Source organism: Puma concolor, chromosome B4 (assembly GCF_028749965.1).
Source record: "Puma concolor isolate L17-30 chromosome B4, mPumCon1.1.hap2, whole genome shotgun sequence".
Taxonomy (NCBI): domain Eukaryota; kingdom Metazoa; phylum Chordata; class Mammalia; order Carnivora; family Felidae; genus Puma; species Puma concolor.
Window position 1 is genome coordinate 100,347,743 of NC_141673.1, and position 24,636 is coordinate 100,372,378.

The following is a 24,636-nucleotide window of genomic DNA, read 5'->3' on the forward strand; positions in this document are numbered from 1 at the left end:
AGTAAAATTTTAAGCATAAATAAAAGTTTGGCGCCTGGGTGTCTCAGTCGGTTGAGCATCTCACTCTTGATTTCACCTCAGGTCATGATCCCGGGGTCACAGGATTGAGCCCCTCAACAGGCTCCACGTTGAAGGTGGAGCCTGCTTGGGACTCTCAATCTCTCTCTAAGATAAAAATGAATGATTGAATGAATGAATGAATGAATGAAAATAAAAGTGAATAGTTCACCTCTACTTAGTTCCGGAATATTTCCACTACCCCTAAATGATACCAGGTTCTCATCAGGCAACATTCTCCCATCCTAGCCCCTGCAACCCAGTCTTTCTGTCTGCTTGGATTTACCGATTCTGGACATTTTACATAAATGTGTGACTCTTCGTGTCTGGCTTCTTTTACTCAGCATGAAAGAAAAAGCTAGATCAAGGTTATAAATATATGATGGCTCTATCCGTTGTTGTTGTTGTTGTTGTTGTTGTTGTTTTTTAATCTGATCTTCCCTCCTTTTATTAACTCACCCCCTTCAACTCAGATTTCACCAGTCAAAACACTCATTCTTTCTTCTCAGGCTAAGAACATGTTCAAGTCTCTCTGACCCTGAAAGCAATGGTTACCACATCCTAGGTTAAAGTTGAGTGCGGGGCGCCTGGGTAGCTCAGTCGGTTAAGCCTCAGACTCTTGAATTGAGCTCAGATCATTCATGATCTTGAGGTTTGTGAGATTGAGCCCCGCACTGGGCTTCTCCCTGACAGTGCGGAGCCTGCCTGGGATTCTCTCCCGCTCTCTTTCTCTTAAAATAAATAAATAAAGTTAAAAAAATTAAAAATAAAGTTGATTGCAAAAATCAAATGGGATACTGTTCACGAAAGTACCTTGCACCCTGCCGTGCACTCTATTGAAGAAGTCATTATAATTTAGCCGCACTAAATGAGAGCTCCAAATATATTCCAGGTATGAATTAGGGCCTTCTAAAGAAATACTTGAAGGTCATGGGGACAAAAAAAAAAAAAAAAGCAAAACCTCCCTTGCCTTCCACCCTGTTGGTTGTGATCTCATGAATTTCCCCAGTGAAATCTGAAATTGGCCCCCACTCACACATTGAGGGCAATGAAAGACGGAAGAAAGAGGTCCACCACTCCAGATTACTAGGTGTCAGACTTAATAAGCAAGGGAACTTATTTATGAGCCTTGCTTCGGGCACCCACAAGATGAACAGATCTCTGAAACTGCCTGTCAGAGTCTTAAAAGTTTCTATAGAGCCCTTAAGTGGGTTCAGTCACGTATACCTCCAGATGGTCTCAAAAAAACTTCGTTCCCTTAAGGCTCTGTCCCTGCAAATGGCTCCCACTGTGGGAACAGTAAACAGAACATACATTCCAAGGATGTGGGTGGGGATCAGGAGCCTCCAATTGCCCAGGGCCGGGTCACAGGTCAACCAGAGATCACATCCTCCTGCACGATTTCCTGCAACACTCCACCCCTTCTGGGACAGTCTCTTATAATCTTACAAGCCTCCCTCTAGTGAAGTGTGCCCGGAGCAGTCGGCCAAGGCTTTCATTAGCATACGGATGGCTCATTTGGTGGCTATCTGGCTGCATTGGAGGCAGACACCGTAGCAGCAATACAGGCACCGGCAAGAAAAAAACACAGATTAAGATAATAATTCCCAAAATGAGTAACAATGTCTTTCTTCTACCAAAAGCCCGTGATTTATTAATCCCCTAGGCTGGGGGTTAAATCGTCCAGGGTGTTCACTTGTATTCTCACGTGATTTAATACAGATGATACAGTAGCAGATTCATCAGGTAAGAGCACAAAACATCGTCTTTGGATGATGGCACAGGTGCTCCCTTGCAAGCCAGTAATGATGTCCAAGGCCATCCTAGTTGGGGGGACGGCTTTTCTCTCCAGAGACATTTCAGTATTCAGTAAATACAAGCTTCGCCAGCTATCACTTAAGGCTTGTTGGGTAAATAGAGCAAAGGCTTCTATGGGCGCTACGTTTTTCTCCAGGCCAACACAGAGGGACAAAGATACTTGTGCCAGAAAACAGAACATGCCCACCTGGCCTTGGGGAGAATTGATAGCGTTAGGAACTTGACCTCCTTGTTCATGCTGTACATGTTGCCCGGGGGGAGTGGGGGGCGGAGGAGGGGGACAGCACCATTAAGTGTGAGAGATGGATTAAGGGTGAACTATGCCAGACAAGAACCACTACCTTCTCCCCTCTCAACGGTGCATGTTACATTCCAGGTAGAGTGCATTTCAACTGGTGCAACTTGAAGCAGGACAACAGGATGCCAGTGAGACTGAGTAGTTCCCCCTTACTTGGGGGTGAAAAGTAACTCACCCACCCTGATGGGACATCCCATTGCAAATTCTAGTAGAGAACTCCTTTTTCAGGCACGGTGGGGGCGTGGTGTTCTCAGAAACATAGCGTACTGATCCAGAGTAAGAACTGGGGTCATGGCTGTTTTCCACAATTTTAAGTTTATTTATTTATTTTGAGAGAGCCAGAGAGTGCAAGTTGCAGGGGGTGGGGGAGGGTGCAAGAGAGATGGAGAGACAGAATCCCAAGCAGACCCTGCGCTGTCATTGCAGAGCCCGACACGGGGCTCGATCCCACAAACCAGGAGATCGTGACCTGAGCCGACATCAAGAGTCAGATGCCTAAACGGCTGAGTCATCCAGTGCCCCTCCCATGATTTTTATACATTTACAACACTGAGTGTCTCAGCAGGCGTCCCCAGTCTGGCATATGGAACAATAGTCCCTACTGGTTGATCATTCAAAAGTATTAGAGCCCGGGGCAGTACCTTCGTTCACCCAGCCAAAGTGGTTTTACTTGTCAATAATTTCATCTGCTGCTTTAATATTCCATTTTTCCTCTCTACCAGTCCTGCTGTTTGCAGATTATAGGGGGGATGAAAGCTCCATTCAATGCCACGTTCTTTTGCCCAGTCTTGGACATCACGACCTTTGAAATGCCACCTCCCAAACACTTGTCGATTCAGTGGGAGTACTGGGCACTCGGCTTCTCTAATTTCCTCATGGTGGCACCCTGGTTTGCACAGGGACAGGGAAAAGCTTGGGTTCAACCAGCTGCCGTGTCCACACAAAGGCATATTTAGAGCCCTCATTCGGAAGGAGGTGGCCAATCTAATCTACTCGCCACTCACTCACTGGTTGGGAACCGTGGTAGGTGGACCCAAACTCCCTTGGCAATTGCCTTGGGCGTTGTTTGGAATACACAGAGCATGCTGTTACTGGATTAACCAAATCACTGTAGTTCCAGAGCAATCCAGCATCTCTGGCTCCATGCCATACTACTCCAGCACTGCAGTACCCACTCTTTGCACCCAATTTCGTATCTACTGAAGGGTCAGTTCCTGGGGCTTAGACCAGAGCTAGGACATGAGCTTCCTGATTGTCAGTCCCTTACAGCTGGGAAGACAGTGAAGACTGCTTCAGGCTCTTGTAGGGGAACCCAAATGTCTTTGCACTTACTATTTTTTTTAATGTTTATTTTTGAGAGAGGGGGAGAGAGAGAGAGAGAGAGACAGAGAGAGAGACAGTGCAAGTGGGGGAGGGGCAGAGAAAGAGGGAGACACAGAATCCGAAGCAGGCTCTAGGCCCCAAACTGTCAGCCCAGAGCCCAACGCGGGGCTCGATCTCACGAACCGCGAGATCGTGACCTGAGCTGAAGTTGGATGCTCAAGCAACTGAGCCCCCCAGGAACCCCCACACGTACTTTTTTTTCGTTAAAAAAAAAATTTTTTTTTAAGTAATCTCTACACCCAACGTGGGGCTCCAACTCACAACCCCAAGGTTAAGAGTCTGGTGCTCCACCAGCTGAATCAGCCGGGTGCTTCTCTATCCATATATTCTGACTTTACAAGGGCTTATTCCTGAATATCCACCTCTCGGCTTCTCATTGTCCAAGCCATAGGGTAAATCCCTTTAGAACAGTCCAACTGTCAGCACAAAGCGTTAACGGCCAGGGTTTTTGAGTGATCATCAGCCCAACTGTTCTAAGTTCAACTCATTGGACGCTTCAGTTCATTCCTGTTCTATCCAGATGGTGTCGCTGTTGGGCTGAATAGCAACTTCCGTCCCCAAAGGCAGATTGCCCCACTAGATCCCTCTGTAAACAAACGCAGGGCAGGAATTCTTCCCCTCCCGGCCTCTCTGTCTACAGGCCACAGGGCCACCCCAAGAATAGGGGTGGGGGCATCTGGAGGATTTACATATTTTATGAGGCCTACCTACTTGCACTGTAATTTCTAGACAGAGTTGGCTGGGGACAAGGTGTTCTGCTGCAGGCATGCTTCTTAATCAAAGTGTGCGTTGAAGCCACGGCAAATATCAGGGGCACCTGGGTGGCCCAGTTGGTTAAGCCAACTACAGGTCAGGTCATGATCTCGCAGTCCATGAGTTTGAGCCCCGCATCGGGCTCTGTGCTGACAGCTCAGAGCCTGGAGCCTGCTTCAGATTCCGTGTCTCCCTCTCTCTCTGCCCCTCCCCTGCTCACGCTCTGTCTCTCTCAAAAATAAATAAACATCCCAAAAAAAATTTTTTTTAAAAAGCCATGGCAAATATCATACTTAATGGTAAAACACTAAAAGCTTTTGCTTTGACATTGAGAATAATTCATAGCTGCTCAGTATTCCCACTTCTGTTTAATATTGTATTGGAAATCCTAGCAAGTAGAAGAATGACTACACGCAAAATTACAAGATATAAGAATTTGAAAAAGTAAGAAATATATGATTACTTGCATGATAATTAGGTACATAAAAAATTTTAATCTACAGATGAATTATTAGAATTTAAAAATGAGCAAGGTTGCTAGATCTATCATGGTTTTTATTTTATTTTGGGGGCGGGGGAAGATCATGCATGCAAGTGGGGGAAGGGCAGAGAGAGGGAAAGACAGAATCCGAAGCAGGCTCCACGCTGTCAGCTCACAGCCCGATGCGGGCCTGGAACTCATGAACCATGAGATCACGACCTGAGCCAAAATCAAGAGTTGGACCAGCACCAACTGAGCCACCCAGGTACCCCCAAATTCTATCATATTTCAACTTACAAGAGAAGAAAATAAAATTTAATAAAAGCATGTGATGTACAATAGCATCAAAAAATATCAAGGACCTAGTAATAGATGTAACAAAAGTTACATAATGTGTCTACAGAGAAAACTATATTTTAATTAAAAAATTTAAGGGCGGGGCACCTGGGTGGCTCAGTTGGTTAATGTACAACTTCAGCTCAGGTCATGATCTCACAGGTTGTGAGTTCAAGCCCCACATCGGGCCCTGTGCTGACAGCTCAGAACCTGGAGTTTGCTCTGGATTCTGTCTCCCCCTTCTCTGCCCCTCCCCCGCTCATGCTCTGTCTCTGTCTCTGTCTCTGTCTCTCTCTCTCTCTCAATAATAAATAAAAAAATGTTAAAAATTTTAAAAATAAAAAATAAAAAAATAAAAAAAATAAAATAAAATAAAAAATTTAAGGGCTCCTGGGTGGCTCAGTCGGTTAAGCATCCGACTCTCAGTTTCGGCTCGGGTCATGATCTCACAGCTTTGTGAGTTCGAGCCCTGCATAGGGCTCTGTGTTGGCAATGTGGAGCCTGCTTGGAATTCTCTCTCTCTCCCTCTCTCTCTGCCCCTTCCCTACTCATGCTGTCTGAGTCTCTCTCTCAAAATAAATAAATAAATAAATACTTTAAAAAAAATTTTAAGAAGATGAGAGATAAATCCTTGTCGTATTACAAATTTAATATTTTAAATGTGTAAATATCCTCCAGTTATTTTCTTTTTTTAAGTTTATTTATTTATTTTGAGAGAGACAGAGTGAGAGCAGGGGCAGGGCAGAGAGACAATCCCAAGCAGGCTCCCCCCTGTCAGTGCAGAGCCTGATGCGGGGCTCAAACTCACGAACCACGAGATCATAACCTGAGCCAAGATCAAGAGTCAGATGCTTAACCCACTGAGCCACCCAGGCGCTGCTATATCCTCCAAATTTCTATGCCTTCACTGTGATTCCAAACAAATTCTTAAAATATGTTTTTAAAAATTTGACTGACTCCCTATTTATGTGATGGACTTTGACTCAATAATATGAGCCAAAAATAGTATGAGCCTAGACACTTGTTTAAAACACAAATAAAATATGTGAACTTATTCTATTAGATATCAGTATTTATTATAGTTATACCAGTTAAGACGGTATAGCCCTGCCCACATGTAGGCAAGTAGACAAGTGAAATTGAGTAAACTACATATATACGGAGACTCAATAAAGGCAGTACTGAAGAAAAATGGGAAACTAATCTCACTAGCTGGTACTAGGACTTTTGTCTCTCCCTCTAATCATCCATATGAAAAATAATAAAATTAGACTTCTACCTCACACCATACACAAACATCAATTGCAGGTAATTCATAGATCTAAATGGGAAAAGCACAACTATAAAACTTTTCAAAGGCAATAAAGTTGAATGAAGTTGGATCCTTACCTAACACCATATATAGACCTAAAACCATAATCTCCTAGAAGAAAACATATGGCAAAGGTTTCACGACACTGGAATTGGCCATGATTTCTTAGCTATGACACCAAGTCACAGACAACAACAATAAAATTTAAATTAATTCTGGGCTTTAATTTAAAATTCTAAAATTGTAAAAAATGTATGTGCACCAAGAAGACAATATGAACAGAGTAGAAAGGCTGCCCACAGATTGGGAGAAAATATCCGTAAATCACAACTGATGATACAGGATTAATATCCAGAATATATAGGGAACTCTTAAAACTCAATAACAAAAAAACAAACAACTCAGGGCACGTGGGTGACTCGGTAGGTTGAGCACCTGACTTCAAGTTTAAGCCCTGCATCTGGCTGGCGGCTGTCAGTGCAGAGCCTGATTCAGATCCTCTGTCCCCCTCTCTGCCCCTCCCCCACTCGGGCACACACACACACACACACACACACACACACACACGCGCGCGCACACACACACACATTCTCTCTCTCTCAAAAATAAGGAAACATTTAAAAATAAAATAGATAATAAAAATACCCATACTCTCTAAATCAGCAATTCCACTACCCAGTGTATGTCCTTAGAAATACTCACATACACCAGGAAAAATATACAAGAATAATACAACATTGTGAGCGATAGCCCTAAACTGGAAACAATCCTTATCAATTTAGCACTCGTATACATCTCTTTAACCCATATTTAATCTCCAACTAAGGCAAAGAGCAAAGTCTTACTCCTGCCTACATAAGACTTTCCGGGGTATAACCAAAAACATGTTCTCTCCCAATAAGATAATGCAAAGTCTTTGGGTGATGTTCACTCTTCTCCCTGATATCCTGTAACTTAAATACTATAATGTAAAGTTAACTATGAATACGGTTTGTGTTAGATGTCATGGGGGTAAGAGAACAAAGTAAATAAAAATATTTGCTACACACACACACACATTTGTAACTGTTAAGGACTCAACTACGTCTTCTAATGTTTATTTTTGACAGAGAGAGAGAGAGAGACAGAGCATGAGGGGAGGGGGGACAGAGAGAGGGAGACACAGAATCCGAAGCAGGTTCCAGGCTCTGAGCCGTCAGCACAGAGCCCGACGCAGGGCTCGAACTCACAGACCGCGAGATCATGACCCGAGCCGAAGTCGGTCGCTCAACCGACTGAGCCACCCAGGCGCCCCTCAACTATGTCTTCTTCACATTAATATGTTGAAGCCCTAACTCCAAATGTGACTCTATTTGCAGAAAAGGACTTTTCAGGAAGTAATTAAGATTAAATGAGGTCATAAGGGTAGGGCCTTAATCCAACAGGACTGATGTCCTTGTGAGAAGAGGAAGAAACACCAGGAGTACAAACACACAGGGAAGGCTGTGTGAGGCCCCACCAGGAAGGCTGCCACGGGCAATCCCAGAAGAGAGTTCTCATCAGGCCCAGCTGCAGGGGCCAAAAGCAGCCTGCCCCAAAATGTGCCACTTTGGCATATTGATTATTTTGAACAAAATTTACTTGTAAGAGACAGTCTAATCAATAAAGACACTCAGATCCTCCTCTGTCCTCCTGAAAGAAGAAAAATCTCCCACGTGAAAGATAGCATCCCTGTACCAGGAAGTAAGGAGACATCCTCCCCTAGAGATAGGAAATTCAGAGCCCAGAAGACTGTAAACAACCCTTATTGCTTTGAGCTAATTTACTACCCCAGCCCCAATTCTTTATTTCTTTATTTTTCATATTTATTTATTTTTGAGAGAGAGAGAGAGCAGGGGAGGAGCAGAGAGAGAGAGGGACACAGAATTCAAAGCAGGCTCCTTGAGGTCACGGAGTGGGGCTCGAACCCACGAACCGTGAGATCATGACCTGAGCTGAAGTCCGAAGCTCAAACAACTGAGCCCCCCAGGCGCCCATACCCCAGCCCAAATTCTGTTTAGAATGTCTTCCTTAATGGATGCTCCCAAAGTTAAGTTTTCTTTCTCCTCTCAATTCCTCACAGATTGTCTCTGTCTGAACAGTATGAAAACTGCCTGTCCTGGTTATTTCTTTATGTCTCAATGCTATTATGGGGCCTCTATGCGCATGTAATAAAACTCCGGGTGTTTCCCCTATTAATCTGTCCTTTGTAAATTTAATTCTTAGTCCAGCTAGATGAAATGTGGACTAAAAATAATGTCTTCCTCCCCTTCACAACCACACAAGCACCTTAACCTGGGACTTCCAGCCTCCAGGAGTGCCAGAAAATGAATTTCTGTTGTTTAAGCCACCAAGTCTGTGATATTCTGTTATAGGAGCCGGGAGTAGATTTATACAATAACAAAACAAGGGAAGAAACACTTACAACAATCACAGGCTTTGTTTCTGAAATTGATCACATGGTCACAGGTGACGTTTATATCTACTTTCTTTCATTTTCCATTCCATATTCCCTTTGAACCCAACGAGTAGTAAATAAGCAATAGAGATCTAATGTAAGTATAGTGACTATAGACAACAACATTGCATTATACTCATCAAACTTATCAAGAGACTACAACGTATTCTTTGTGTCCTCAACCTGCACTTCAGCTGGTAATTTTTTTCCTGGTAGTGACTTAAACCTTCATTCCTCAGGGGTCTAAGCCACTAGTGTCCTGCCTAGATTGGGTTATTATAATTTTCTATTGACCTTAACGGTAGGGCATGATCTCTAGACCAGCAGGGCATAGCTCCAGGGGGACTAGAAGCAAAAATTTTGCTAGTGGGTCACTAGAGACAGCAGTAGGGGATATCAGTCCTATTTCTACGCCTTGGATTCCTGGACATGTAAATTCTGGCTGTGAGAAAACAACACCATGTGCTGGATGATTTGGAGCACACACAGCCTAATGGAGGACACTGCCCCAGCCCTGAAAGGTATCACTACCTGGTTGGCACTGTAACTGAGTCTTCCAAAGTCTGTTCCACTATTTTATCAACCCAGCCCCTTTAGGATGATGGGAAACATTGCGAGACCAGTAAATTCCATAAACAGGAGCTCGCTTTGCAACCAAGTGAGCTCCTCAGTCAGAAGCAATGCTGTGTGGATAATGCGTTCTGGAGGTCCACAGATGGTAGTTTGGGCAGAAGCACTGCACTCAGGGAAGGCAAATTCATACACAGAGTAAGCGTCCGTTTCAAGAAGAACAAAGTGTTCCCTCTTCCAAGGTGGAAGCCATCCAGTGTAATCAACCGGCCGCTAGGTAGATGGCTGATCGCCCACCCCAGGGAATGGCGCCATGTTGGGGATGCAGTATTGGTCTTTGCTACAAGCAGACGGGGCACTCAGCAGTGGAGGTAGCCAGGTCAGTCTCAGGGAGTGAAAGCCCACACGGCTGCGTCTGTACACAACCTCCGTCCCTGTCATCATTTGAGTCCCCACCACACCCTACCTACAGTCTCCTGGACTCCCTGCTGTACTCCAATGGGAGTGAGATCTGCCAAAGATCTTTCCTATTGAAATGTTTATTTTACCTTTATATGAATATTAAGTGGGGGGGGGGGCAGCTCTTGGGTGGCTCAGTAGGTTAAGCTTCAGACTCTAGATTTCAGCTCAGGTCATGATCTCACAGTTCCTGAGATTCCTGAGATCAAGCTACGTCAGGCTCTGAGCTGACAGTGTGGAGCTTGCTTGGGATTTTCCCTCCTTCCTTTCCCTTCTCCCTCCCTCTCTCTCTTTTGAAATAAATAAATAAACTTTAAAAGCAAAAAAAAAAAAAGAAAAGAAAACAAACAAACAAAAGAAATTCCAATGAAGTGTTACTAAAACACTAACCAGGAGCTCCTGGGTAGCTCAGTCGGTTCAGCGTCCGACTTTGGCTCAGGTCACGATCCCATGATCCCATGATTGGTGAGTTCGAGTCCCATCCGGCTCTGTGCTGACCCCTCAGGGCCTGGAGCCAGCTTCTGATTCTGTCTTCCTCTCTTTCTGCCCCTCCCCCACTCATGCTCTGTCTCCCTCTCTCTCAAAAATAAGCGTAAGTAAAAATCAAAATAACAAAACACTAACCAAATCATTTTACCATAAGCCTAGTACATGCATTTCAAGGTTCCACTGATAGGAATTTTGTTAAAAATCAGTTTAACATGAATAACGCTTATATAAAAGGGCACAGGAACACATGTCATTAGATGTGATCCTTGCCCCTAACCCTCCGATTCATGTCACACTAAAGCTGATAATCTGCCAGGCTCCGAACCCCCAGTGACCCCATCCCGATCCCTGGAAGCAAAAAAGATGCCTTGTCACACAACTTTCTGTAAATTGCAATAAAACAAAGCCTAAGGTTTCTTACCTTCCTATAGGAAATGCTCAGTTATTTGATAAATACTAAAACACTTCTAGGAATTCATTTTATGAGTTTGTTTATCAAACACATTTTGCAAGAACTGACCACACAAAAATTCCTGTGGAATTTGGTCCATAAAATTCACTTAAAATGTTTAAAACCTGCAAGAAAACAAGGAAGTAGAAAATCCTTAATCCTAACGTGTTGTAATTACTAAAGGGATATACACAGACTAAAGCTCTGCTCACAGAAGGCACAAACTATAAAAAGGATATGCTTTTTTGAGGAAAAACAAAGAATTAGCTGATATCCTTCTTTGTTTTGTGGGTACCATAGCTAAGATGAAGTTAGACCCGAATTCATGATCTACTCCTGTGACCAAAAAAATCAAAAATACAAAATGCAATTGGTCAGGGCGCCTGGGTGGCTCAGTTGGTTAAGCGTCTGACCTTGGCTCAGGTCATGATCTCGTGACTCCTGAGTTGGAGCCCTGCATCGGGCCATGTGCTGACAGCTCAGAGCCTGGAGCCTGCTTCGGATTCTGGGTCTCCCTGTCTCTGTCCTTCCATAGATAGCACTCTGTCTCTGTCTCTCTCTCAAAAATAAACAAACATTTAAAAATTTTTTTTAATTTAATTTGTCTTACTACATACTTTCTAGCCATTAAGAGGTAATTATGAAAGATTAAAACTGCCTTCAAAGGGGTTTGTAATAGCAGCTATCAAAGCAATATTCAAGCATGATTTCAAGGATGGTTTCAGGTTTAGAGTCAGCCTTCTTTGTCAAAAATCTTCACAATTTCCGGGGCGCCTGGATGGCTCAGTCAGTTGAGCATCTACTTCCGCTCAGGTCATGATCTCATGGTTCATGGATTTGAGCCCACATTGGGTTCTGTGCTGACAGCTCAGAGCCTGGAGCCTGCTTCAGATTCTGTGTCTCCCTCTCTCTCTGCCCATGCCCCCCTCACGCTCTGTCTCTCTCTCTTTCTCTTTCTCTAGAAAATAAACGTGAAAAAAAATTATAAAAAAAAAATCTTCACAACTCCATCGAAAACTTCATCAACAGACTTAGGGCATCTATTTTCTTTTTTTGTTGTTGTTTTTAAATTTTTTTTTTTTTTAATTTTTTTTTCAACGTTTATTTATTTTTGGGACAGAGAGAGACAGAGCATGAACGGGGGAGGGGCAGAGAGAGAAAGGGAGACACAGAGTCGGAAACAGGCTCCAGGCTCTGAGCCATCAGCCCAGAGCCTGACGCGGCTGCCATCAGCCCAGAGCCTGACGCGGGGCTCGAACTCACGGACCGCGAGATCGTGACCTGGCTGAAGTCGGACGCTTAACCGACTGCGCCACCCAGGCGCCCCTTGTTTTTAAATTTTTATTGATTTATCTTGGGAGACAGAGAGCACGTGTGAGTGGGGGAGGGACAGAGAGAGAGGTAAGAGGCAGGATCCCAAGCAGGCTTTGCACTGTCAGCGCAGAGCCCCAATGTGGGGCTTGAACTCATGAATGGAGGAATCACGAGCTAAGTCAAAATCAAGAGTCAGATGCTCAACCGACTGAGTCATCCAGGCCAGAAGCATCTATTTTTTTCAACTTTCCCCATCTCTTCATATCAGTCAATGATTGGCTTTCTTGACTGAAGATAGGTCTGAATTCTCTGTCCCAGGCTCTCTTTGTTGTCATCGCTTCTACCACTACCCTTTCCCCTCTCAAGACATTGTTCAATACAGATCTCACTATTACAGTCAAAAGACAGAACGTGGGGCGCCTGGGTGGCGCAGTCGGTTAGACGTCCGACTTCAGCCCAGGTCACGATCTCGTGGTCCATGAGTTCGAGCCCCGCATCAGGCTCTGGGCTGATGGCTCAGAGCCTGGAGCCTGTTTCCGATTCTGTGTCTCCCTCTCTCTCTGCCCCTCCCCCGTTCATGCTCTGTCTCTCTCTGTCCCAAAAATAAATAAACGTTGGAAAAAAAAAAAAAAAGAACGAAAGTTCCATCTGCCTGCCTATCCATGGTCTTGTTCCAACCTTAAAGGTTGTCTTGATTCCTTGGAAACCCATCAATCAAGAATCCATTCTTTTGAGCATTGGCAGCCATTGTCTGATCCATTTTCTTCTTTGACAAACTGATGGTTATCTCAACTGGCACAATCTTTCCATCTTTTTTTTTTTTTTTAAGGTTTATTTACCTTTGAGAGACAGAGCACAAGCGGGGGAGAGACAGAGAGGGAGGCACAGAATCTGAAGCTGGCTCCGGGCTCTGAGACATCAGCACAGAGCCCGAAGAGAAACATGAACCCACGAACCGCGAGATCATGACCTGAGCTGACGTCGGACCTTAACCGACTTCACCCAGGTGCCCCACGGTATTTTCATCTTCAATGCACTTTTCAGTGGGTCCACCATCCCGTGAATCTGGGCTCTTACTTTCATCACGAAGAAGTTCTGCAAACAGGTATGTGTAGCTCATTTTCTCTACGATGCACACTGGGTCCCCTTGCCAGTGCTGGGACTGCCCGAGACAAACATGACGAGTGGTTTCCCCACGAAGTGAGGACAGAGGAAAGGCGGCTGGAGGGTCAGCAGTGGGAAGCTAAGGCCCAGGACTTGCCTCAGAGGCTCTCCACACCCCCACATCTTGGCCCGACCCTGAGCCAGCTGACGCCAGGTATGATGACATTCTTTTTTTTTTTTTTTTTTTTTTTAAATTTTTTTTTCAACGTTTATTTATTTTTGGGACAGACAGAGACAGAGCATGAACGGGGGAGGGGCAGAGAGAGAGGGAGACACAGAATCGGAAACAGGCTCCAGGCTCTGAGCCATCAGCCCAGAGCCCGACGCGGGGCTCGAACTCACGGACCGCGAGATCGTGACCTGGCTGAAGTCGGACGCTTAACCGACTGCGCCGCCCAGGCGCCCCTATGATGACATTCTTAACTCATTTCCCTCCAACACAGAAGTCCCTCCTTTGTACTCCTTCTGCCTACCCCATATTCATACCCCAGTTTTATAATCTCTTCACGCACGCATTCGTTCACGTGGCTTCTTTTCCATACTACGCTATAAAGTACTTTGGTACAGGAAGCACGCTAACTCATTTCTTTTTCCTAGCACTTAACATTTCAGAGATGCTAATAGGTATTTGTTGGGTGAATGAATTCATGGATTCCCTAAAATGTAGCTTGCCTAGAGAAAATAATAAGAGCTAACACTTACGGAGCACTTCCAAAATACCGCGTCCAAATCTGATCAGTTTGTATTATCTCACTCTTTGTAACTCATAGGAAGGAAACTGAGGCACAGAAATGTGAACCTTGTCACATAGCTAGTGGGTAGAATGGGGATTCAAATTCAGGCTGGTGGGGGCGCCAGGCTGGCTCAGTCAGTTGAGTTGGGTGTGGAGCCTACTTCAGAAAAAAAATTCGGGGCGCCTGGGTGGCGCAGTCGGTTAAGCGTCCGACTTCAGCCAGGTCACGATCTCACGGTCCGTGAGTTCGAGCCCCGCGTCGGGCTCTGGGCTGATGGCTCAGAGCCTGGAGCCTGTTTCCGATTCTGTGTCTCCCTCTCTCTCTGCCCTTCCCCCGTTCATGCTCTGTCTCTCTCTGTCCCAAAATAAATAAACGTTGAAAAAAAAATTTTAAAAAAAAAAAAAAAAAAAGAAAAAAAATTCAGGGGCGCCTGAACCGAATTTCAGTCAGTTAAGCCTCCGACTTAGGCTCAGGTCATGTTCTCATGGTTTGTGGGTTTGAGCCCGTTTTCAGGCTCTGGGCTCTGTGCTGACAGCTCAGAGCCTGGAATTGGCTTAGGATTCTGTGTCTCCCTCTCTCTCTCTGCCCCTCCCCTGCTCTCTCTCTCTCTCTCTCAAAAATAAACATTTTTAAATATTTTTTTAGGGGCGCCTGGGTGGCGCAGTCGGTTAAGCGTCCGACTTCAGCCAGGTCACGATCTCGCGCTCCGTGAGTTCGAGCCCCGCGTCAGGCTCTGGGCTGATGGCTCGGAGCCTGGAGCCTGCTTCCGATTCTGTGTCTCCCTCTCTCTCTGCCCCTCCCCCGTTCATGCTCTGTCTCTCTCTGTCCCAAAAATAATAAACTTAAAAAAAAAAAAAAATTTTTTTTTTTTAAAATAAAAAAATTTTTTTTTTAAATTCAGGCTGTCTTACCTTATATCTAAAACACAAAAGAAGTTGACAAAGGTCTGAGAGACATTGGATTTTGAGATTCTGAGCCTTTAACAAAAATGCAAGCCGGCCTCCTGGGGTGCTAGAAGGCTTCTGTCTTCATTTGGGTGGTTGTAACTTGATCTGCATACATAAGTAAAAAAAATTCACCAAGCTGTACAACTTGAGATTTGTTCATTCTATGCAAGTAATTTCTCAGTATTCATTAAAAAAAAAAGAAAAGAAAAGAAAAGAAAAAGCTTTGTTTCATCTTGCCCTAACCCTTTCTAGTGCATTCAGCAAATGCTTCCTTAAATGCTTCCTTAAAATTTGAATTCTTTTTTCAACATCAAACTAGTTGCTTTATCCTTGAACTCGTTTTTCACAATTAAACTTACTCCTGGAAGGCAGGATGCTCTTGTTACCTCTTCCTCTAGTCCTTTTATAATATTAGAATATTCTGGTATCCAGAGATATTCTATGTAAAATATTTAGATGTGGTATTTTGAGAGTCAACAGCTTTATCTAATCCCACTACCAGCAAATTGGAGCAACTAGTAAGGTGTTAGATTTTTCCCTTTATTCTCCCCCCAGCCCCTCCCACCACCTACTTTTTCCAAGTTCTTGTGCTTCCTCATTCTCTCACACCTACTGAGAAATCCAGAAGCCCACTTCTCTTCCGGGCTTGTTCCAGAGCAATTTTATACTTGGAAAATTTTTGCTGGACATCCTTAGGTATGCCTCCTCTCCCTGGGGGCTAGCCCCGCTAGGGACGAGAAAGGATTCCCTTTTTACATTGAGTCAAGATCCCCTGAGGGTAGGGTGGGAAACAGAGAGTAGCCTCGATATCCGTAGTGTGGCTCAGGGTCAAGGCTCTTTGCCAATTCAGTTTACCCTTGAGAGGTCTCCACAGGGACACCTTAGAATTCGCTACACCTAGGAATTCAGTTCTTAAATATTAAAAGCCTTTAGTTAGAGTAAACTCTGACAAATGCAAAACAGAGCCACAGGGAAGAAGATGGTTGGGTTGGGGGGGGGGATTTTTTTTTTTTTTTTGAGAGTTCTTGTAATTCTCCAGTTTTCTGAATATCAGTGTTTTAACCACATGAGCTGATTCATTAATTCAATACAGATGTATTGAAGGGATCCTGGGTGGCTCAGTTGGCTGAGCCTCCGACTTCGACTCAGTTCAAGTTCTCAGTTCGTGAGGTCCAGCCCTGCATTGCCCGGCGTTGGGCTTGCCTCTGTGAAGTAGACCCGGCGTCAGATCTGTCCCCCTCTTTCTCTGTCCCTCCCCAGCTTTCTCTCCCTCTCTCTTTCTCTCTCTCAAAACTAAACATTAAAAAAAAAGATTTAAAACCATATGTATTGAGATTTTTTTCCTACTGCTATGCACTGTATTCTAGAGCACTGGTTCTCAAACTACTGGATGCACAAGAATTACAGATTCCTGAAAAACACATTCTTGGGGGACCTGGGTGGCTCAGTAAGTTAAGCGTCTGACTCTTGATTTCGGCTCAAGTCTTGACCCCACAGTTCCGTGAGATGGAGCCCATGTCCGGCTCAGTGCCGACAGCGCCCAGAGCCTGCTTGGGATTCTCTCTCTCTCTCTCTCTCTCTTTCTGTCCCTCCCTCGACTAGTGTGCACACACACTCTCTCAAAATAAACACACACTAAAAATAAAATAAAATAAAATAAAATAAAATAAAATAAAATAAAAGCCAGATTCTTGGGTCCCACTCCCTGAGATGCTGACTCAGTAGGTCTGGGATAACACCGAGCCCATGATTTTGACTTTTTCTTTTAATTTTTTTTTAATGTTTATTTATTTTTGACAGAGGGAGAGACAGAGCATGAGCGGGGGAGGGGCAGAGGGAGAGGGAGACACAGAATCCCGAGTCCGAAGCAGGTTCCAGGCTCTGAGCTGTCAGCACAGAGCCTGACGTGCGGCTTGAACTCACGAACCGTGAGATCATGACCTGAGCCGAAGTCGGACGCTCAACCCACTGAGCCACCCGGGCGCCCCAATGATTTTGACGACTTCTTTTTTTTTTTTAATTTTTTTTTAAGTTTATTTATTTTTGAGACCGAGAGAGACAGGGCATGAACGGGGGAGGGGCAGAGAGAGAGGGAGGCAGGCTCCAGGCTCGGAGCCATCAGCACAGTCGGGCTTGAACCCACGGACCGCGAGATCGTGACCTGAGCCGAAGTCGGATGCTCAACTGACTGAGCCACCCAGGCGCCCCTGATTTTGACTTCTAACAAGTGCTTAGGTGATGCTGATGTTGCCAGAAAGGACTATACTTGGAGTAGCATTGCATTAGGTTCTAGAAATAAACCAGGCCCTTAAGGAGTTATTATTCCCGCCAGTTATTATTATTCCAAACATAAAAACTAACAACTAAAATGCAGTGACCACTGCTGTGGGAAGATTGAGGTACAGAAGAGGGACATCTAATTCACCCAGAGAAGGCGACTGTGGAAGGTGATGCCCGATCTGTGTCTTAAAAGATAACCAAGGAAGAGGTGCCTGGGTGGCTCCGTCAGTTAAGCCTCTGACTTTGGTTCAGGCCGTCATCTCATGGTTCATGAGTTCGAGCCCCATGTCCGTCTCTGTGCTGACAGCCCCGAGCCTGGAGCCTGCTTTGGCTTCTGTGTCTGTCCCTCTCCTGCTCACTCTCTTTCTCTCAAAAATAAATAAACATTAAAAACTTTTTTTAATTAAAAAAAAAAAAAAAGATAAGGCAGAAAAAAAAAAAAGCTTAAGAAAAAAAACCTAAAAACACGAACCAAACAAAGAGCCGGAGGGAAGCATTCAGGGTGGAGGGGATTGCTTGGGTAGAACAATTTGCCAAGGCTTGGAACTGGCTGAGAGGCAGGCAGTGATGACTGCGTGCTTCCTTAGCCAACACTTAAGCAGAGGGACAGTAAGGCTGAATGGAAAGTAAATCACCCTGGCACAGAGTTGGTTCGGCGTGTGGAAGGTTCACTGGAGGCGGACAGAGATGGGGGCAAGAGACGGTGCTTGGACAAGGGTCAAGTGAGGCCATTAAGATGGCTGCCTGAATAAGTGACCTGACATAGTTATTGACTGACTGAATAGAAGTCTGGGTGGTGGAAAAAGGACTCAGTGATATCTCACCTATTTTGTAGGGTGAAATTTTTTTTAAGATTGGGGGTGGGGGGCAGCCCTGCGTGCCTATGTCGGTTGAAGGGCCGATTCTTTTTTTTTTTTTTTTTCTTTCCACGTTTATTTATTTTTGGGACAGAGAGAGACAGAGCATGAACGGGGGAGGGGCAGAGAGAGAGGGAGACACAGAATCGGAAACAGGCTCCAGGCTCTGAGCCATCAGCCCAGAGCCCGACGCGGGGCTCGTACTCACGGACCGCGAGATCGTGACCTGGCTGAAGTCGGACGCTTAACCGACTGCGCCACCCAGGCGCCCCCGGAAGGGCCGATTCTTGATCCTGCGGTTTGGTTTGTGAGATCCTGCATTGGGCTCTGTGCTGACAGTGCGGAGCCTGCTTGGGGTTCTCTCTGCCCCTCCCCTGGTCAAGCTCATGCTCTCTCTCAAAAATAAATAAACTTTTTTTTTTTAAAGGATGTTAGTTTTTAAGTAATCTCTCCACCCTACATGGGGCTCAAACTTACAACCCTGAGATCAAGAGTCACGTGCTCTAGCGGCTGAGCCAGCTAGGTGCCCCTACTGGGTGAATTTTTACAGAACTTTGAAACTTGTGCTCACGTAAAGTCACTGGATGAAATAAAGTGGCCATGAATTACTTGACGTGGATGACAGATATATTATCAAGGTTTATCATATTATCCACCATGTAAGTGTGAAGTTTTTCGGGGCGCCTGAGTGGCTCAGTCACTTAAGTGTCTGACTTCGGCTCAGGTCATGATTTCGCGGTCTGTGAGTTCGAGCCCCACAGCGGGCTCTGTACTGACAGCTCAGAGCCTGGAGCCTGCATCAGATTCTATGTCTCCCTCTCTCTCTGCCCCTCCCCTGCTCTCTCTCTCTCTCTTAAAAATAAATAAAAAACATTTTTTAAAAAAGTGTGAAGTTTTTCATAGTAAGTTTCTTTTAGGGGAAAAAAGTGTGGTTTTGCTCTCCTAGCTATTTCTAAACCAGCAGCTTTGGTGGTGTGGTTCATCCTGATAACACAGGTAAATTGAGGGTCATCTATCTCCCAGAGGAGCCAGAAAGACAGATTGTTTGTTGCAAATCAAGGTTGACTCTTTTAGAAGAGCTTCAGGCTCACTGAATACAGTTTAGGAGACTTGAGGCCAAGAGCATTGTTGCTTTTTAAAGATTATTAATTGAAATGCAGCTTAATATTTAAATATAAGGAAATGCCTCCTGCCCTCCATTTGCTTACAAAGCCCTAGGTCTCCTTTAAACCCATTCCTTCATCAACAAATAATGACTGAATATCTATTATTTTCCTGGTACTTTTCTAGATAGTACTTCTCAAAACAATGGCATACTAAAGGATCACCTGGAGAACTTTTTAAACAGATTCCCAGTCCCCTCCACCACAGATTCCTATTCTGGAGTTCTAAGCCCACCCATTTGTGTCCCTAACAAGCTCACAAGTGATGCTGATGAGGACAGCCGCACTCTTCTAGGGCTGGAATACTACACGGAACAAAACTGGCAAAAATTCAAATAACTGCCCTCATATAGCTTATATTTTATTTTTTAAGATTAAAAAAAAAACTTTTTGTTTTTTACATTTTTTTAAAGTTTATTTATTTTGAGACAGAAAGAGAGAGAACCAGCAGGGGAGGGGCAGAGAGAGAGGGGGACAGAGAGAGGAGGAGAGGATCTGAAGCAGCTCCAATGCTGACCGCACAGAGCCCGGTGTGGGGCTCGAACCCACAAACCGTGAGATCATAACCTGAGCCAAAGTCAGACGCTTAGCTGACTGAGCCACCCAGGCGCCGTATTTTTAAGATTTTTAAAAAGTTTTTATTTATATTCAAGTGATCTCTACACCCAACATGGGGCTCAAACTCACAACACCAAGATCAAGAGTCACATGCTCCTCCCGACTGAGCCAGCCAAGGGCCCCATCACGTAGTTATATTTTAACAATGTTTTAGAAGCTTATTTTTTTTTTTTTTTATTTTACTCATCTCTACACACAACGTGGGGCTTGAACCCATGACCCTGAGATCAAGAGTCACACGCTCTTCTGACTGAGCCAGCCAAGTACCCCTTAGCTTATATTTTAGTTGTAGGGAAATAGAAGATGATAGACAGATGAGAGATGATATAGACAGATGAGGATAGAGCAAATGTATATTGTGTCAGATGGTGACAGGAGGTCTGAAGAAACAGCAAGTGGAGAGGTGCCTGGTTGGCTCAGTCGGTTGAGCGGTTGAGCGTCTGACTTCAGCTCAGGTCATGATCTCCGAGGTCTGTGAGTTTGAGCCCAGTGTCAGGTTTGTGCTGACAGCTCAGAGCCTGGAGCCTACTTCGAATTCTGTGTTTCCTTCTCTCTCTGCCCCTCCCCCACTCATGCTCTGTCTCCATCTCTGTCTCTCTCTCTCTCTCTCTCTCTCTCTCTCTGTCAAAAATAAATAAACATTAGGGGCGCCTGGGTGGCTCAGTCGGTTGGGCGGCGGACTTCAGCTCAGGTCACGATCTCGCGGTCTGTGAGTTCGAGCCCCGCGTCGGGCTCTGGGCTGATGGCTCAGAGCCTGGAGCCTGCTTCCGATTCTGTGTCTCCCTCTCTCTCTGCCCCTCCCCCGTTCATGCTCTGTCTCTCTCTGTCTCAAAAATAAATAAACGTTAAAAAAAATTTTTTTTTAATAAATAAACATTAAAAAATAATAATAGTGAAAAAAAAAAGAAACACCAAGTGGAAAATGATAGGGAGTGCGGGACATTTTTGAGAAGGTAATGTTAAGGATGTAAAGGAGTGGAGAGATCAAGCTGCTTAGATTTCTAGGGGAAGAACCGATCGGGAGAGATAAGAATGATAGCAAAAGCCCTGATTCTGGAGATTTCCTGGCTTGTTCCAGGATCAGTTAGGAGGCCAGCTAGGAGGGTGGAGAACACAAGGTGACAGGACAGAGTCTTACAAGGCCAGAAGAGGTTCACCTTAATCCAAGACTTCAATTTGTGACTGTAAATGTGATAACACCAAACGGGGATTTTAAGCAAAGGAATAGCTTGATATGACCTGTCTTAACAAAAATTCATTCTGGACAATATGTTGAAGACTAGACAATAGGAAGGCTAGGGTGCAAACATAGAGACCAGTTGGGAAGCTATTGGAATCATCCAAGGGACAGATGGTGGTTTGGATAGACTGGTAACCTGGGAGATACTTTAGAAAAGGTCAAATGCAGCTTGGACACACGTAATTTCAAGCCCCTGGCTCTCTTGTGACACAGGCAATAACCAATAAATACATGTTCTTTAAAAGAACATAACCATGGGGCACCTTGGGTAGCTGAGACTGTTAAGCATCAGACTCTTGATTCCGACTCGGGTCACGATCTCAGGGTTTGTGAGTTCAAGCCCCATCATGGGCTATAAAGTAAATAAAAATAACAAATACATAAAAATAAAATAAATAACCATTTCTTGCTGCTCTGCTGGCTCTCTAAGCCCTGGCCCATGTGATGATCAAAATTCACTCCCACAGGGGCGCCTGAGCGGCTCAGTTGGTTTAGCATCTGACTCGGGCTCAGGTCACGATCTCATGGTTGTGGTTTGTGACTTTGAGCCCCGACATGGGGCTCGCTGCTGTCAGCACAGAACCCCCCTTCGCCTGCGTCTGATCCTCTGCCTCCCTCTCTTTCTGCCCCTCCCCCACGCCCTCCTGCTCTCTCTCTCTCCCTCTGTCCCTCAAAAATAAACAAACATTAAAAAAAAATACTCCAGGGGCGCCTGGGTGGCGCAGTCGGTTAAGCGTCCGACTTCAGCCAGGTCACGATCTCACAGTCTGTGAGTTCGAGCCCCGCGTCGGGCTCTGGGCTGATGGCTCAGAGCCTGGAGCCTGTTTCCGATTCTGTGTCTCCCTCTCTCTCTGCCCCTCCCCCATTCGTGCTCTGTCTCTCTCTGTCCCCAAAATAAATAAACGTTGAAAAAAAAAATTTTTTTAAATAAAAAAAAAAAAAATACTCCAACCATCGAAGAAAGAAACATTGGAAGACACAAAAATTAAAAGAAAGAAGGCATTGGGTTCTACCTGTATTTTGAAGGCACCATCAACAAAGATGGCCTTAAGGTTTTGGCCTGAACAAGTGAAAAGATGGAATTGTTATACACTGAGACGGAGACCGTAGGAGGAGCCTGTCTAAAGAGGAATATTGGGAGTCTGGTTTTTGAAATATTAATTTTGTGACGCCTTATAGAAACCCCAGTGGGGATGTTAGGTAGGCAGTTGAATAGATGAGATTGAGTTTGGGGACTAGGTCTAGGATAAAGAGGTACATTTGAAGGTCAGAGGCATATAGATGGTATTGAAAGTAATAAGACAGGATAATATGACCACTATAGTGAGTCAAGATAGAAAAGAGGTTTGAGAACTAAGCTTTGGTACCCTCTAACCTTTAGATGAAAGGAGATGAGAAGAATCAGAAAGGAGACAGAGAGAGAACCATCAGGCCATTAGGTAGAACACCAACAGAGCATAAACTAAAGAAAGATTTAAGTCAAAACTTACAGTTTCTTGGGGCGGCTGGGTGGCTCAGTCAGTTAGGAGTCCCATTTCGGCTCAGGTCATGATCTCTTGGCGCGTGAGTTTGAGCCCCCACCGGGCTCATTTCTGTCAGCCTGTCAGCACGAAGATCCTCGGTCCCCCTCTCTCTGCCCCTCCCCTGCTTGCATTCTCCCCAAAATAAATAAATATATTAAAAAAATTTTTTTTTACTACTTGTGGTCACTTCATTACCTGTCAGGTCTCTTGTCCCTATTTTCCAATGACCCATTATTTCCTCTAAAATAAGAATAATAATTCTTCCTAATCGTCCATTATTTTTCTAAAATAATAATGATTCTTTGCCAAAAGTGTTCATTTTCTAGAATTCCCTCCCCTATTCTCTCAACAATTTTCCATCTCGGTTCAACAGAAAATCCTCCAAGAAGGCTTTGCGGATTCCCCTCCCCAACCACACCTTCTCTTGTTTGGGCCCCCTTAGCAGTCAGTACATACATCGTTTTGGGATTTATTTTTCTTTTCAATACTCATCCCAGGACATTCTTTTTCTTTTTCTTTTTTCTTTTCTTTTTTTTCTTTTTTTTTTTTTTTTGGTCTGTTTTGATCTACTCTACTAAACTATTACCTCCTCAAAATTAAGATGATGTTTAATTATTTCTTTTCTCTCTAGCACATGATAGGCACTCATGCATTATTAGTTGAATAAGAAGTAAGTAAATACATACACCCATATGTCTGTGCGTATGTAGGCAAGAAACAGTTACTTATAGAATGGGTTTATTAGCCAGAGTGAAAGAACGTAAAGAGAAAATAGGAGCAGAAACACACGTGAGAATTAAGTGAAAAGAAAACAGGTGAATGCCTATCAGTTTGGATACACCCAAGTCAACTCAAATGGACAATGGGTGCAGGGTAAAAACAATGATCCATCAATAATAAATCCGACGATCCCGTCCGTGAGAAATTAATTCCATGTTTGATGTATACATTACACTGAGGAGCAGTGAAGTCAATATTCATCCTCCTGATGATTGTCACTTCCTCTTTTTCGTGACAGATCAGCAAAAATCTGGTGCAAAGTTGGGACACCTGTGCTCTGAAAGGATTACGTCACCCAACGTGCGTTTCCTACCTTTAAAGTGAGGAATAAATCTTGTCTGAAAAATACTTTTCATTTTTAGCTCTTTTTTTTTCAGCTCTTTCCCAGAGGGCGGTCCTAGGAAAACAAAACCTAAAATCACGTTTGCATTTGCAGCCCTGGACTCTAGCGCATTGTAACACACCCCTCCTCCACCCACGCAGCCCACCCCTACAATTCCTAGGTCTCCAACACCTACCTGAGCAAGCTCAACCTTATTCAAATTGCTTTCCTGGGCAAAGAATGTAGTTAAGTTTGCCTTCTAGCTACCAGCCCCCTTCCCTTTGGTCTTTCTCTCCGGAGGCTCCGACCCTAGATACAATAAGACGCAGATGGGGGAGGGGTGACTTCAGCCAGGCTTTCATGCAAAGATCCCAGTCAGCAAAGAACAAAGCTTCTGGTACCTGCAGTTTAGAGAGCTGTGGGCAAAGTAAGGCGTCTGGCGGCCTTGACTGTACTCATTTACCAACTGTGCGAATTGAGAGGCAGGAAGTCAAGTTTTCCGTGTCTTTTTTTTTTTTTTTTAACCTTCATTTATTTTTGAGACAAAGAGAGAGCATGAACGGGGGAGGGTCAAAGAGAGAGAGACACAGAATCTGAAACAGGCTCCAGGCTCTGAGCTGTCAGCACAGAGCCCGACGCGGGGCTCGAACTCGTGGACCACAAGATCACGACCTGAGCTGAAGTCGGAGGCTCAACCGACTGAGCCACCCAGGCGCCCCTTCCGCGTCTTAATTTACTTTTCTCCCGGTTTTATTGAGATGTAATTGACTTATGACATTGTATTAGTTTAAGGCGCACAGCATAATGAACT

At 44.6% G+C, this 24,636-nt stretch overlaps 1 pseudogene; it reads right to left on the reverse strand.

Annotated features, from left to right (window-relative positions):
* Window positions 1-11,616: 11,616 nt before the first annotated feature.
* LOC147579348 (UMP-CMP kinase-like) lies at window positions 11,617-13,391 on the reverse strand (annotated as a pseudogene).
* Between the last annotated feature and the right edge of the window lie 11,245 nt (window positions 13,392-24,636).